The 15,941-nt window shown below is 41.5% G+C and overlaps 1 protein-coding gene across 1 annotated transcript in view; it reads right to left on the minus strand.

The window, feature by feature from the left end:
• The window catches only part of ZNF792 (zinc finger protein 792), a 71,020-nt gene that overhangs the window by 26,279 nt on the left and 28,800 nt on the right, over positions 1-15,941 (minus strand). The window lies entirely within an intron of this gene.

The following is a 15,941-nucleotide window of genomic DNA, read 5'->3' on the forward strand; positions in this document are numbered from 1 at the left end:
GAAAATCTGGCTATGACCCTTTAAGAGGAAGCAAAGCCTCACTCCGTAGGTGTAATCTAGAGACATTTTCCCCAGGGACCCTCCTGGTGCCTGCTGGCCTTTTCCAGAAACTACAAGTTCTCCCCTAGTGAAACTGTACAGGACCCGGTGGGGGGGGGGGCGGGGGAGTGCCACCGGGGTACAAAAGCCTTTCCACATCCCCATTTCTTGTTTGTAGGAAAAGGCTTTAGTCTCCTAGACCATCCCTGAATTCTAAAGAACAAAGTCAAACTGTTACTAACCAGGGAAGTGAGAGAAGAGGCAGAAACAAAGGAAAAGCAAGCCCAACATAGTCTTTCCATGATTGTTAGCTGAAACAAATGTCTTGATTTATGACCCCAAACTGCTAAGATAACATCCTGTGGCTTTAACCAGCTGCCCCCAAGTGGACTTAAAATTGATGACACCAGGAGTGTCAATCAAGAACTGAAAACTCCTGAACCATCAGGAAGGCTCTAAGTGAATAATAAAATGCCTCAACCATTGCTTTTGCCCTCTCCTAGAAAGAAGTTAAGGGATCACAAGACCATGATTTACTAGTTTGCTTTGCAGGAGCACATAGATCAATTATATTCACCAGTAACACATGGAGTCACAAGACAGTCCTGGGAAGTCTGCAAATGAGGTCTTATCAGGAAGCTGAACTCACAAAGACTCCCTGCCCTTTACCTTTTTGCCTTTAAAAACCTTGTGTCCTTGGGCTTCCCTAGTGGTGCAGCGGTTGAGAGTCCGCCTGCCGATGCAGGGGAGACGGGTTCGTGCCCCGGTCCGGGAAGATCCCACATGCCGTGAAGCGGCTGGGCCCGTGAGTCACGGCCGCTGAGCCTGCGCGTGCGGAGCCTGTGCGGGGGGAAAAAAACCTTGCGCGCTGGCCAGCCAGCAAGATGGATTTGAGACGAGTCTAGGTCTCCCATCTTCAGAGTTGGCACCTCCTCGACTAATGAACCTTTCTCTGCCCCAAATTCTAGCCTTTTGTTTGGCCTCACTGCGTCTGGCACACATAGCTTGGTAGGATGCCCCACAAAAACTGCATTACTAAGAATCCTGGGCATTGACCTGGGTGTGGACCAATCATAGCCCAGATGGGGTGTGTGTGTTTGTAGCCTGTAGGAGTGGGGATGGGACTTCTGGCATCTAGGTCATTTAGCTGGGGGCCGGTGGGTCTACACCTGCTGTGGGGCCAGGAGAGCTGGCTGGGTCACCCTCCAGGTGGCTTTTGAAATCAAGCAAGGAAGGACAGTAACGAACATAAGACCCGTCACTACGCCCCCGTACAAGCAATATCCTCCAGTGATGTCTTCAGTGTCCTGAGACTCTTGACCCCTGACTGGGTTGAGCTCCCTTTTTCCTCCTCCCCCTCCCCCCCATCCCCCACCCCTGCCCCTGGGTGGCGCCCGGAGTCTTGTGTGAATCTTTTTTAAAAATAATTAATTAATTAATTTTATTTATTTATTTTTGGCTGTGTTGGGTCTTCGTTGCTGCGCGCGGGCTTTCTCTAGTTGCGGCGAGCGGGGGCTACTCTTCATTGCGGTGGCTTCTCTTGTTGGAGAGCACAGGCTCTAGGAACGTGAGCTTCAGTAGTTGTTGCACATGGGCTCTGTAGTTGTGGCTCGCGGGCTCTAGAGCACAGGCTCAGTAGTTGTGGTGCACGGGCTTAGTTGCTCTGCGGCATGTGGGATCTTCCCAGACCAGGGCTTGAACCCGTGTCCGCTGCATTGGCAGGCGGATTCTTAACCACTGCACCACCAGGGAAGCCCCTCTTGTGTGAATCTTAATCTTAGTGGAGCAGGGGTACTGAGACTCCCATCCGGAGCAGGGATGAAGGGGTCTGTTGAGTTGAAGGACCTGCTCCATTTGCCTGCCTCTCACTACCTCATTCTGCCCACAGGGTCCCTCACACTCTTGAGCTCCCAGTTTCTTGGTCCTGGTGCACAGTATAGGGATTTATGCTGTCTGAGACTTCCCCTCTCCCTGTTCTTGTTGAATAGAAACAAATACAGACTTCAATAAGGAGAGACTATTCAAAAAGACTGCCCAACGATACAGAGAATTCCATCTCAGAAATCTGCAAGCAGGGACTTCCCTGGTGGTGCAGTGGTTAGGACTCTGTGCTCCCAATGCAGGGGGCCTGGGTTCGATCCCTGGTCAGGGAACTAGATCCCACGTGCATGCCACAACTAAGGAGCCTGACTGCCGCAACTAAGACCCGGCACAACCAAATAAAAATAAATAAATAAATAAATAAACATATAGACGTCTGCAAGCATCTGAACAGAAAAAAAGCTTTTCTTTTATAGGGAGGGGTAAGCAAAAGCAGAAAATTTAAAGGGACATTGGGCAAGCAAGGGGGAGCATGGTCAGCAGCAGTTTGATAGGAAAGTTGTCTTGCTCTTCTCAGTTGATTCTCAGGATAAGCTGATGGGGGTGGGGGCAAGTGCAGGGGTACATATTCCGCCTTCTAGTGCTTGCTAACGGCTGGGGGTTGAACCAGAGTTTAAAGGCCAGTGGGTGGAGAAAAGCCTGATTAAAGCTTGGTCCAGACAAAGCAGAAGATAAGAAGTGGGCACTCAGAAACAGCTGATGAGTCTGGAGACCTGGGAAGGGCATCACTCCCACCCAGGGTCCTGAATCCAGGGGGTGTATGGAGAGGTCCCATTGCTGGTTCTAATCTTAAGTCCTCTTGCTGCCGTTAGACTCCATTTTCTTTGGTCTAACAAGCAAATAGTGACAATTCCTTCTCCTGGGTTGAGGGGACTGATAAAATTACACGTGTGATTTATATTCCCAGTGCCCAGCGAATCCCAGGGAACGTCAGTCTTCATGCTTTTCCAGGGGAACAGCTTCTCGGAGGACTTCAATGAACTTTAGGGCTCATCTGGGGAAGAATCCTGTCCTGGGGCCTTCTTGGGCTGGGAGAATTGGCAAAACCCTCAAGGGCAAAGGCACAGTAGGAGAAGCAGCATCTTTAGAACTGTTGCATCTCTGCTGGAGCAGGAGGGCCCCTGGGTAGTCTGGAAGTCAAGAACTTTACTGGATTTATCTTTGTAGTTGCCATCTGTTTATAGCAAATGGATATGGCTTCCCACTGACAGAGAATCCACATTTATTTTAAGACATTTATTTACATTTGAAAAGTTAGCCTTTTAAAATACTCCATAATGATAGTATGTAAAAGTATTCTGTCCCATAGAGTATAAACACATAACAGGACCTGCTCTAGCACAAAGCCCTGTTGATATTCATCATAGCCATGATCATCATCAAGACCTTTTCTTTTTGTTCATTTATCTTCCATCTGGCTCCCTCACTTTAATCCCTGCCTTGTTCTAGCATCCCATCCTCAAAGAGGCCTTCCCTGGTTGCCCCATGCAGAGTCACTCCACGTCTCTTTAATCTCTTCACTCTGTTTGGCTGTCTTCAGAACCTTTATGGTCATCTGATATTATCTTGGTCATTTATTTAGTTCCTTTTTGTGGCTCTGTCTTCAACCCTGGAACATGAGCTACTCTTCACCACTCTGTCTGCAAGACTAGAACAGGCAGGCCCACAGAAGATGTTCAATAAGTGGTTGATGAATGCATGACGCTACCTATGTGGACTCCAACTTCGATTTCACAAGTTCATACTGCCTCCGTGATTTAATGCCATTTTCCCTGAGAAAAAGAGACTTAACTTCCATTGACATCCAGTATGCTTCAGAGTGTTTAAAAATGATGGGCATTTCAGACATGAGTAGCGTATACAGTTAACTTACAGATGGAAAGCAGTGGTCCCCAACCTTTTTGGCACCAGGGACTGTTTTCATGGAAGACAATTTTTCCACGGACCGGGGTGGGGGGGATGGTTTCAGGATGATTCAAGTGCATTACATTTATTGTGTACTTTATTTCTATCATTATTACATTGTAGTAGATAATGAAATAATTATACAATTTACCATAATGCTGAGAGGAGGCAGAGGTCAGGCGGAATGTGAGCGATGGGGAGCGGCTGTAAATACAGATGAAGCTTTGCTCACAGGCACACTGCTCACCTCCTGCTGTGTGGCCCGGTGCCTAACAGGCCACGGACCCTACTGGTCAGTGGCCCAGGGGTTGGGGACTGCTGATGTAAAGGCTCTGGCCAGCAAACAGTTACTTGACCAAAAAAGCCTGTAGATACAAAGTGGAAGGACACTTTTGGAGCACTGGAAACTAAGTAAAATCCTAAGTATTCCATATGCAAATACTTTGTTGAGATGATATTTTGCTTGATGTCGTAACATTGGGTTGACGGCAAGAATGAGTGTCACGCGGGCTTGATAAGACCAAATCTGCAAGTCAAAGTGAGTTTTATGTTTGACTGTACTCAGTTTTACCACTGCATAAAAGAAAAGAAGAATGTCATAAAGGCTACAGGTAGTTCAGAGAAGTTGTGCTGGAAAAAGAAACAGAAAGAGTAAAAATATCTTAATGTACCATGGAACAGAAAGAAACAGTTCTTTTAAATAAAGATGACATCTATTTAATTAGCCCAATTGTATGTACACTCTTAAATTTTCTTACATTTATGTATCTAAAGAATACATAGGGAGTTTCATAGTGGCCTAGTGTTTAGGGTTCTGGACTTTCACTGCTGTGACCTGGGTTCAGTCCCTGGTTGGGGAACTGAGATCCTGCAAGCCGTGCAGACAATAAATATATATATATATATATATATACACACATAATATAGTGTACAAAATTTAAATATCTAATATCTAATAAAAAGTTAAAATGCCGTATCAGAGGACAGAACCATTTGTCTCACACATCTGTTTAATCCGTCTTACTATTATTACTAATTGCCACTATTAGTTCTACTGATGTTCTATTTAATAATAGCATTTCTGTAACGGAAAAGTAAACAATACAGAACGATAAGTAATTTCAAATACCTATTTTTCATATTTTTATGTTAAAGTAATAACACATTTTAGTATATATTATTATGGTTTGGGGGGTCTGGTATGGTAATGTCCTGGGTTGGCTCTCTTCTTTAGGCTTCAAGCGATCGTCAACTCCTGTGTCCTCAACTCCGCCTTCCCTGGAGTACAATTCTCCTTCACTCCGGGAGGACCAACCCGTTAAACCCAGCCTCTAAGGTGGGCAGAGTCAGGGCCTGGTGTCAGCCTGTGCCTGCGACCTCCCACTACCGATGGGGCGCGGGATTAGCGGTTGTCGTAGGCGGCGGGCCGCGCAGGTACTCAGGTTTCACCACTCCGGACTACATTTTCCACAGGCCACTGCGATCAGGCCCGCTTAGCCTGGGACTACATTTCCCAAAGGCCGCCGGGGCAATCTAGACCTCTGCCTTTCCCCCTATCGTTTGTGATTGTTGGCGCGTTTGTGATTGTTCCTTCTGTAAGGAAAAAGTCAGAGCCCGGCCTCGTGCGAGAGCTCTGCAGACTCGGACCAGCACCACCGGGTAACTGGGTTCCGGGAAGGGAAGCAGTGAGTGCGGGGCGTGCGGGCCGGTGCGGACCCTGGACCCTGCCAGGCGGGCAGTGGGAGGGTGGACGAGGCGCTCCTGGCTTGGAGGCAGGGCTGCTCCAGTCAGGGGAGGGAGGGTACTTTGTGTGAGAGAGTGCGGGTGTGAGTCCGCGAAGACTGGAGCCAGGAACCTCCCTGTGAACTTGGATTCTCAGCTGAGAGGTGTGCCACTGGGACCCGTGTTGCAGGTGCCTGCTGCCGCCTGCCCCATTCCCTTCCCAGCCACAAGGGTCTGCCCCAGACAGCTGGTCCCCAGAAGGAGGTCGGTTATTGAGCCCCTGTATGAAGTTTCCCGGCAGGAAGACACATAATTGATCTGGAGATTGGAATTTTAGAGCAGGAAAAATGACTTCCAAGGATCTGTTGTTCAAATTACTTTTCCAGTGATAATTTTATATAAAAAAAGAGAATAAGATGATATTGGCTCTAAACATTTACATCGGTCTCCGTATTGCTCAGAAAGAACGAGATTCAACCTTTGTGAATTATTGTAGTTTTGCATCTTATTGCAGAATGGTGCCTCTCTCTGTAATTTCTACGGAGAAATTAAAGGGGAAATTTAAATGTCAGAGAATCTTTTCTGCTATTTTTTAAAAGAAGAGTTGCATTCCTAAGGCCAGGCTCTAAATGTTTTAGATAGAATACAAGAAAGCTTGTCATTCTGATTGCTGATTCATGGATTTGTTGGAATGCGCATGCGGATTGCATCTCTGTGAACAGTTATTTTAAATATGTCAGAATTGTCGCTAGAAGATTTCCTAAAGAAAAGCTGATTCCAATCAATTAAAAAAAAAAAGCATGCCAGAGATAAGCAAAAATTGGAAACAAAGTTTTACTTTTATAAAAATGAGGGAGTTCCCTGGCACTCCAGTGGTTAGGACTCAGCCCTTTCGCTGGCAAGGCCTAAGTTCAATCCTTGGTCGGGGAACCCAAACCTTTTCTCTTAAAGGGAAAATAACGTAGAGACTAATAGTTCTTGAGAATGTATTGGGGCACCTAGCAGGGAGTGTCTTTGTGTATACTCTTTTATTTAACAAAGAAACTTGGATTATTTTATCCATTTCCCAATAGCTCTGGAGTATTGTGGTATGCCACAATGTAACAGGAAATTTTGTCCATAGCACAGGATTCTTCTAGAACATGAAGATATTCTGCTTCATTTACTTTTTAAAAAAATTTTATTGATTTTATAGTTGATTTACAATGTTGTGTTAATTTCTGCTATACAGCAAAGTGACTCAGTTATACATATATATGTACATATATATATGTACATATATATACATATATATATTCTTTTCATATTCTTTTCCATTATGATTTATCACAGGATATTTATAGTTCCCTGTGCTATACGGTAGGACCTTGTTGTTTGTCCATCCTATATATAATAGTTTGCATCTGCTTCCTTTACTTCTTTTTTTTTTTTTTTTTTTTTTCCAGTACGTGGGCCTCTCACTGTTGTGGCCTCTCCCGTTGTGGAGCACAGGCTCCAGACGCGCAGGGCAGGAGGCCACAGCTCACGGACCTAGCCGCTCCGTGGCACGTGGGATCCTCCCGGACCGGGGCACAAACCCACGTCCCCCTGTGTCCCCTGCATCAGCAGGTGGACTCTCAACCACTGCGCCACCAGGGAAGCCCCCTTTACTTCTTATATCATGAGCCTCCAGCCTACTTGATTGCTGTGTTATTGCTTCTTTGTTACATTGGAACTCTTTATTTCCTCCCCTTTCAGCTTGAAAACATTTTCTTTCTTTCTTTCTTTCTTTTTAATTTTTGCCTGCCTCGGGTCTTAGCTATGGCTACACATTTTCTTTAATTTCACCAGAAATATGTGGGTTAGCAGTTTCAGGGATCAGTGACATTCAGGGATGTGGCCATAGCCTTCACTCAGCAGGAGTGGGAGAGTCTGGATTCTGCTCAGAGGGACTTGGACAGAGATGTGATGTTGGAGAACTATAGGAACTTGGTCTCTCTGGGTAAGTTTACATCTCTCAAATAAATTAGAATCTGCTCCCTGAAATACTTTCTTCGTTGTACATTTTAGGGCTGTCTTAAGAAGTGAATGTAATTTCTTCTCACTGTTCTCAAAAAAGTAGTTTGAGCTTTGTTAGGTTGGAACTGATGAAATGGCAGGATTAGAATCCTGGGGTGTTCTATAAATATTGACAAAGGTCAGATTTCCTGTTGTGTTTATGCCCAAAATGGTGAGCCCACCTGCAGGCAAAACAGCTAGACAAAGGTTCTGATTTGTTCCATCTGAAGAGGCTGTGCAATTTATTTAGTGGTGCATTAGATAAACATAAATTATTTAAAGCTGAAATTACATCATTTTATTTCTTCCAAAACAATTTACCTGATTTTGTAGTTAAAATTTATAATCCATGAGCTTTGCATTTAGGATTAAATGAATTATAAATATAGATGTCTCAGGAAACTTTCTTTTTTCTCTTAGAAAAATAACAATAATAATGTGGATAACCCACATTGTTCTAACTATGTACCAGTCACTATTTTAAGCTCTTTATAAACATAGTGCTTCATAAGGTGATTGTGGGGGGGAAAAATCAGTTGATACAAATCAAATACAAATATATGTAATCATTTTAGATGAGAGTGCTGAAGCACAGTGAGTTTGAGTTATCCAAGGTTGCACAGCTAGTACATGGCAGAACCAGGAATTTGAACCCAGGTGCTCTGGGTCCACAGTCTTTGTTCTCAGTTACAATGTCATGCTTTCTGTCAAGACATAGAAGGTAGGTAGGTAGGTAAGTAGATAGGTAGATAGATTTCACTTAAAATAAGACCTTTCCCCTCCTATCTGGATTCTTGAATCCTCTGGCCATTCTCTTCTCTATAGTACTTAGCAATCATTTTGACCTTTAGTTTATTACAAATTTAACACACGCTTAAAGTATTTTTGAATTCATCTTTTATTTCTCATTATATGGCATTCTTATCTTGTAAGCACGTCATTCCTGTTCTAAACCACATGTGATTACCTTATTGGAACAATGGAAAGAGCCCTGGATGATAGTGAAGAAAGATCAAGGGAGACAATACACAGGTGAGTAAGAGTATGTTGGGTAGAGAAGCCATCACTGCTGGAAACAGCCCATGTGCTCAGGCACATCTCTGAGAGGTTGTTTGGAAGACCCTTCAAAGGCCTGAGACTTGGGGGAAGGATGAATATCTCACCAAATTTTCCAACTCTTTACCAATTTTAACATTCACTCTCATCGTATTTCCCAGTCACTTTATTAGGCTTATTCTCTTTCCCAGTATAATACTTCAGCTATGTTTTTTTTAATTTTTGAGTTTTATTTTATTTATTTTTTTATACAGCAGGTTCTTATTAGTTATCCATTTTATACATATTAGTGTATATATGTCAATCCCAGCCTCCCAATTCATCCCACCACCACCACCACCCCGGCCACTTTCCCCCCTTGGTGTCCATACATTTGTTCTCTACATCTGTGTCTCTATTTCTGCCCTGCAAACCGGTTTCAGCTGTGATTTTAATTTGCGTTCACCTTCTCTTTTGCATTTAGATTTATTTATATATTCTGAGGTGGTGGTAATTGGACAGAGATAAGAACAAGAAGTAAGGGCTTAGGCCATATGATTATGTAGAACATTCCAGGCAGAGTGAACAGCAAATGTAAATTCCTTGAGGTGGAAGTGAGCTTTGTGTGCTTCAGAAGCAATAAGCAGAGTAAAACATAATTAATGAGGAGAGAGTAACAAGAAAAAAGGTAGAACATTAGAAAGGGCCAGGTTATATATTTGTTAATTATCAGGAATTTGGATTATTTTCTGAAAGTGACTAGAAGCCATGATCTAATTTATGTTTTTCCAACTTTAATTTTTTTAACTGTCTATCAAATACAAGATAGAAACCAAACAACCATATTAAAATATACAGCTTAATGAGTTATTGTAAGGCAGATATCCACATAACCATCGCCCTGAGCAGAATAAAACATTTTTTAAAAAATAATTTCAGGCTTACAGAAAAGTTGCAAATTATACAAAGAATGTTCACATTGCTCTTCACTCAGAATCTGCCCTTTGGAACTCAGGGAAGGTCATGGCGGCTGGAGTCTTGCCTACAAGAAACAGGGGATAAAAAGGCTTCTGTGTTCAGGAGCCCCACAGGGTCCTCAGTTTCATTATCAGTGAATTCTTTTTGTAATAGTGTCTTTTAATAATATCTTAATTCATTTCTTTTGTCTAGGGATTTGTTTTCTGTTTTTTATTTTTTGTTTTTTGAAATCAGTTCCTACTCTGTGCCAGAGGTTTATAGCTCTGTGCTGAATGAAACAGGGATTGGGCTTGCTCTTGGGGAGTGTATTAGTTGTCTACTGCTGTATGACAAACTACCACAAACTTAGTAGCTTAAAACTACACTTATTTATTATCACATAGTTCTATAGATCAGAAGTTCAGCATGTGATGGCTAAATCGAGGTACCAGCTATGACTGCAGTTCTTTAGGGCATGGGGTCCTCTTCCCAGCTCCCTGGTTATTGGCAGAATTTATTTTCTTCTTACACTTTCCATGTGGCCCCCCTCCAACTTCAAGCCAGCAGCTTGCAAGTCTTGTCCTTCTGACACTTTGAACGTCTCTGATTCCCCTTCTGCCCTGAGCCAAGAGAAAGCTCTTTGAAGGGCCTTTCCAGAGAATCCAGGATAATCTCCTTATAGTAAATCAACTAGTTAGTAAACTTGATTATATACCATTTTCCATGTGATGTATCATCTTCATAGGCATGATGAGGGCAAAGGACATGAAGGCCAAAATACTGTCTACCACAGGGAGGTTTGGGAGAAATAAAAATCATAACAAAGAGAAATAATTATGCAATTGAAAACAGGTCGGAATGGCAGGAATGAAGCGTTAGGACAGAAAATAAAGGCGTGGACATCATTAGACAAGTTCAGCAGTTTCCAGTATTCCTCATAAGTGACATTTTACCTTAAACATATACAGGATGAGAGAGTTACAGTCTGCACACAACACATGCCAAAGGATTTTGGGGAGTTGACGCCACCTGCAGATGGAACCAAAAGATGAGAAAATTTGTGACACATTCCAGGTGCTGAAGAGGGGAAGTGAGGTAAATAGGGAACAAAGAAAGGAATTATGACTTGATATGAGGCCTGAGAGGTAAGCAGAGACCATATTATTCATGGAAAGATACATGGATTCTATCCTAAGTGTAAAGAGAAACGACTGGGGGGGGGGGGGGGGAGGAGGGGGATGAAATTTCATCGATACCAGAAGCATTTGTTAGAAATGTTGAAAATATTAGTGCCCAGGAATGTCCCCTGTGTATTCTGATTCATGGGGCCTGGGATGGTCCTTGAACATCAATTTTTTAACAAACTATTCAAAGATTCTTATCCACATCTAAAGATCAGAAATGAAGCCTATGTTATTAATCACCAGCCTTCCTATTTTACATAAACTCTCATTCATCTCTGCATTCTTCCTTGACCTTTTTTTTTTGGCTTTCATAACAGTATTTTAGTATTACCTAGGTTATTTATTTTTAATGGATACTCTTCGATTTGTCTGTTTTACTCCATTGAAATCCAGTTTTTCTCATATAGGAAAACAAAATATTTGGGTTTTTAAAATTTTCTTTCAGAATTTCAGCTGAAGGATGAGATAATCAGCTATAAAGAAATGCTCATTTATGAAAAATTTGCATCTTTTGCTCTGCATCAGAGAAATCTTCATAGAGAGAAACCATTTGAATGTCATAAATGTGGGAAGACTATCTGTCAAGTCTCAAAGCATGTTCAACATGAAAGAATATGTTCTAATGAAAAAATGAAATGAAAAAATGAAATGAAAAAAACCTACCAATGTGAAGAATGTGGGGAGAACTTTAGTAATGGACATCAGCTCACTGTATATCAGAGGCTGCATGTTGGTGAGAAATCCTATAAATGTAAGGAATGTGGGGAAGCTTTTATTAGAAGAACTCATACTGGTGAGAAACCATATGCAGGTGAGGAATGTGGGAAGACCTTTAGCATTAGCCATCAATTGACTGTACATCAGAGTCTGCATACTGGTAAGAAACCATATGAATGTGGGGAATGTGGAAAAGCTTTTTATAGTAGCTCATACCGTGTTCAACATCAAGGAATCCATAATGGTGAGAATCCTATGAATGTAAGGAATGTGGGAAAGCTTTTATAGTGTATGGAAAGCTTATTCGGCATCAGAGTATTCATACTAGTGAAAAACCCTATGAATGTAAAGAATGTGGGAAGGCCTTTAGTACTAGCTCCTCCCCCCTTGTTAAACATCAAAGAATTCATACAGGTGAGAAACCCTATGAGTGTAAGGAATGTGTCAAGGCCTTTACTGTATGGACAACTTACTCGACATCAGAGTATTCGTACTGGTGAGAAACCCTTTGAATGCAAGGAATGTGTAAAGGCCTTTAGACTTATTTCATTTCTTTTTTTTTTTTGCGGTATGCGGGCCTCTCACTGTTGTGGCCTCTTCCGTTGCGGAGCACAGGCTCCGGATGCGCAGGCTCAGCGGCCATGGCTCACGGGCCCAGCTGCTCCGTGGCATGTGGGATCTTCCCAGACCAGGGCACGAACCCATGTCCCCTGCATCGGCAGGCAGACCCTCAACCACTGCGCCACCAGGGAAGCCCTTAGTTCATTTCTTAATGCACATCAGAGAATTCATGCAGGGGTTAAGCCCTATGGATGCAAGAAATGTGGCAAAGCCTTTAGTTGTGCCTCATACCTTGTTCAACATGAAAGGCTTCATACAGGTGAGAAACCCTATGAGTGTAAGAAGTGTAGCAAGGCCTTTAGTACTGGCTCATTCCTGGTTCAGCATCAGGGAATTCATACTGGTGAGAAATCCTATGAATGTCAGAAATCCTATGAATGAACAGGTATGTGGCAAAGCTTTTATTAGTCGCCATCAACTTACTGTGCATCAGAGGGTTCCTACTGATGAGAAACCCTATGAATGTAAGGAATATGGAAAAACTTTTAGTCGTGCCTCATACCTTGTACAATATGGGAGAATCCATACTGGTGAGAAACCCTGTAAGTGTAAGGAATGTGGGAAGGTCTTTAGTTCTGGCTCTTACCTCATTCAGCATCAAAGAATTCATACTGGTGAGAAATCCTATGAATGTAAGGAATGGGGGAAAGCCTTTACTGTGTATGGACAACTTATTGGGCATCAGAGCGTTCATACAGGTGAGAAACCCTTTGAATGTAAGGAATGTGGAAAGACCTTTAGATATAGTTCAGCCCTTAAAGCACATCAGAGAAACCATATGGGTGTAAAGCCCTAAGAACTTAAGGAATTTAGGAAGTCCTTTTTGTATGGCTTAAACATTGTTCAGCATCAGAGAATTTGTGCTGGTGAGAAACTTTTGAATATAAAATATGTTGGTAGGCCTTTAGAAAATATTCTCATCTTTCTTTTCCTTTTTTTTTTTTTCCTCGCGGTACGCGGGCCTCTCTGTTGTGGCCCCTCCCGTTGTGGAGCACAGGCTTTGGACGCGCAGGCTCAGCGGCCATGCCCACGGGCCCAGCTGCTCCGCGGCATGTGGGATCCTCCCGGACCGGGGCACGAACCTGTGTCCCCTGCATCTGCAGGTGGACTTTCAACCACTGCGCCACCAGGGAAGCCCTCATCTTTCTTTTATTAGACAATTCATGATGGGAATTCCCTGCTGGTCCAGTGGTTAGGACTCCGTGCTTTCACTGCTGAGGGCACGGGTTTGATCCCTGGTAGGGGAACTAAGATCCCAAAAGCCGCGAGGTGTGGCCAAAAAAGCAAAAAAAAAAATTCATAATGTAATTCAGAAAACATAAGAAAGCCTTCATTTGTCATTCCTGTGTTTACATTGTCAGAATATCATCACCACACTGGTGGCCAATTCAGAAAAGGTGGGAAACATTATTAATGTTCACAGCATTGATAGCATGAAATTTTATGACATGTTCTAATGTGATTGAATAAGTGAATTGAAAAACCTTCCAGTTGCTTTTAAATCATTTGGAACTTCAGATAATTCATCCTAATTTTTAAAACCCAGTTAATGTGATACATATTGGAAAGCCTTTAGCCATATCACGCATGTTAACGCACATCATTGTTATTCTACACCTAACAACCTGTTTGACACTAGGCACCTTATTTTTCATCTCAGGGCATTGTTTTAAAATGCTGATGATAATAGAACCTACATAGCTGTAAAAACCTATGCTCAATAGTCATTAGTTTTATTATTATCATATTTTTTAAACTGCTAGTGAAATTTTGAGAGTATGACCCTACAGGTGTAATTAATTTAGAAATGCCCCTCTCTCCATGTATCCATTTTAGAATTTTAGATAAATCCTCCTGGATAAAACTTTGTAGAAAGAAAGAAACATGAGAGGATATTCATTTAGAACTCGTCTCTTAAGTTGAATCAGATAATTCATGAAAGTTACCCAGCCTTTTAATGTGTGTGCCTGTAATCCACATTCTTTGTCCAAAATTCAGGATGCAATAGAAATTAATAATAGGATAGAAAAAAATAAACTGTCCACTTGGAAATTTCTTTTGCAACTTTTTTAATGGAAATTTCAACATAGAGAAAAGTAGAAGGAATGGTAACATTGCCGACATCTTTGGTAATATTTTGCCTTATTTATTTTATCTCTGTCTCCTTCTCTCTATCTTGTACGTGTTATTTCTGCATGTAAGAGGAAGTTGTACACTTCACCCCTAAATATTAATCTTTTGCTCGAGTCCTGCCTTTTTTTTTTTTGAATTTTTGAATTTTATTTATTTTTTTATACAGAAGGTTCTTATTAGTTATCCATTTTATGCATCTTAGTGTGTACATGTCAATCCCAATCTCCCAATTCATCACACCACCACCCCACCCCCTGCCACTTTCTCCCCTTGGTGTCCATACGTTAGTTCTCTATATCTGTGTCTCTATTTCTGCCCTGTACCATTTTTCTAGGTTCCACATATATGCGTTAATATACGATATTTGTTTTTCTCTTTCTGATTTCTGTATTTCTGATTTCTGAAGCTTTACTTAATTCATTTATTAGTTCTAATAGTTTATTAGTTCTAATAGTTTTTTGATGGAGACTTTAGGGTTTTCTATATATAGTATCATATCTACAAGTAGTGACAGTTTTACTTCTTCTCTTCCAATTTGGATGACTTTTATTTCTTTTTCTTGTCTATTGCTGTGGCTAGGACTTCCAATACTTTGTTAAATAGAAGTGGCAAGAATGGGCATTCTTGTCTTATTCCTGATTTTAGAGGAAAAGCTTACAGCTTTTCACTATTGAGTATGATATTAGCTGTGGGTTTGTCATAAATGGCCTTTATTATGTTGAGATATGTTCCCTCTATACCAAGTTTGATGAGTTTTTTTTTATCATGAATGAATGTTGAATTTTGTCAAATGCTTTGAGATGATCGTGATTTTTATCCTTTGTTTTGTTAATGTGGTTTATCACACATTGATTGATTGATTGATTTGCTGGTATTGAACTAGCATTGCATCCCTGGAATAAATCTCACTATATCATGGTATATGATCCTTTTTATATATTGTTTGCTAATATTTTGTTGAGGATTTTTACATCTATATTCATCAGAAATATTAGCCTGTAATTTTCTTTTTTTTTGTAGTGTCTTTGTCTGTCTTTAGTATCAGGGTAATGATTGCCTCATAGAATGAATTTGGGAGTGTTCCCTCCTCTTCAATTTTTTGGAATAGTTTGAGAAGGATAGGTGTTAGCTCTTCTTTATATGTTTGGTAAAATTCCCCTTTGAAGCCATCCAGTTCTGGACTTCTTTTTTGCTGGGAGTTTTTTGATTACTGATTTAATTTCACTACTAGAGATTGGTCTGTTCAGATTATCTCTTTCTTCCTGATTCAGTTTTGGAAGAGTGTTTGTATCTCTATGATATTGGTTGTAATTTCTCCTCTTTCATTTCTAAGACCAGGAACAAGGTATGGATTTCTGGTCACACCACTCTTATTTTATATTGAATTCTAGCCACTAATAAATAAGGCAAGACAAGAAATAAAATGTGTACAGATTGGAATGGAAGAAATACAGCTGTCCACATCTTCAGATGACATGATGGTCCATATATTAGTTTTCCAGGACTGTCTGGCAAAATACCACTGTCTGGGTAACATAAACAACAAAAATTTATTTTCTCACTGTTCTGGAAGCTGGAAATCCAAGATCAAGGTGTGAGCAGGTCTTATTTTTCCTAATTTCTCTCTCCTTGGCTTGTAGATAGCCACTTTTTTGCTATGTCCTCAAATGGCCTTTTCTCTGTGCAAGTGCATCCTTGGTATGCTTCTCT

The sequence above is a fragment of the Lipotes vexillifer genome, unplaced genomic scaffold (assembly GCF_000442215.2).
Source record: "Lipotes vexillifer unplaced genomic scaffold, Lipotes_vexillifer_v1.1 scaffold182, whole genome shotgun sequence".
Taxonomy (NCBI): Eukaryota; Metazoa; Chordata; class Mammalia; order Artiodactyla; family Lipotidae; genus Lipotes; species Lipotes vexillifer.